This window comes from Bison bison, unplaced genomic scaffold, assembly GCF_000754665.1.
Source record: "Bison bison bison isolate TAMUID 2011002044 unplaced genomic scaffold, Bison_UMD1.0 scf7180017864530, whole genome shotgun sequence".
In the NCBI taxonomy this organism is placed as follows: domain Eukaryota; kingdom Metazoa; phylum Chordata; class Mammalia; order Artiodactyla; family Bovidae; genus Bison; species Bison bison.
In genome coordinates, this window is record NW_011495080.1 from 13,147,797 (window position 1) to 13,148,909 (window position 1,113).

Here is a 1,113-nt window from a genome sequence, read left to right on the forward strand (position 1 = left end):
AAAAATAAACAAGGAACTACATCAAACTAAAGCTTTTGCACAGCAAAGGAAACTATCAACAAAATTAAAAGGTAACCTACTGAATGGGAGAAAATATTGGCAAATCATATTCTGGATCAATTGTTAATATTCAAAATATATAAAGAACTCTGTGACAAACTCTGTGACAACTCTGTGACAAAAACAAACAATCTGATTTTAAAATAGGCAGAGGAGCTAAATAAACATTTTACAAAGGAGACATTAAGACCATTAGGTACATGAAAAGATGCTCAATATCGAAAATCATTAGGAAATGAAAATCAAATTAACAATGAAACCTGACACCTGTTAGAATGACTATTATTTAAAAGATAAGAAATAACAAGTGTTGGCAAGGGAGGAGATGTTGAAAAGGGAGCTTGGATACTAAATATGGAAGTGTAAATTGGTGTAGCCACTATGGAAAGCAGTAGAGTTTACTCAAAAATTAAAAATAGGACAATCACTTGATATAGTAATTCCATTTCTGGGTATTTATGTAAAGAAAACAAAAACACCTAACTTGAAAAGATATATGCACTCCCATGTTCATGGAAGTGTTATTTGCAATAGCCAAGATATGGAAACAACATAAATGCCCATTAATGGATAAATGGCTGAAGTAATGTGATACACACAGATCAGATCAGTCGCTCAGTCGTGTCCGACTCTTTTCGACCTCATGAATCACAGCAACCCAGGCCTCCCTGTCCATCACCAACTCCCGGAGTTCACTCAGACTCATGTCCATCGAGTCAGTGATGCCATCCAGCCATCTCATCCTCTGTCGTCCCCTTCTCCTCCTGCCCCAATCCCTCCCAGCATCAGAGTCTTTTCGAATGAGTCAACTCTTCACATGAGGTGGCCAAAGTACTGGAGTTTCAGTTTTAGCATCATTCCTTCCAAAGAAATCCCAGGGCTGATCTCCTTCAGAATGGACTGGTTGGATCTCCTTGCAGTCCAAGGGACTCTCAAGAGTCTTCTCCAACACCACAGTTCAAAATCATCAATTCTTCGGCGCTCAGCCTTCTTCACAGTCCAACTCTCACATCCACACATGACCACAGGAAAAACTATAGCCTTGACTAGACG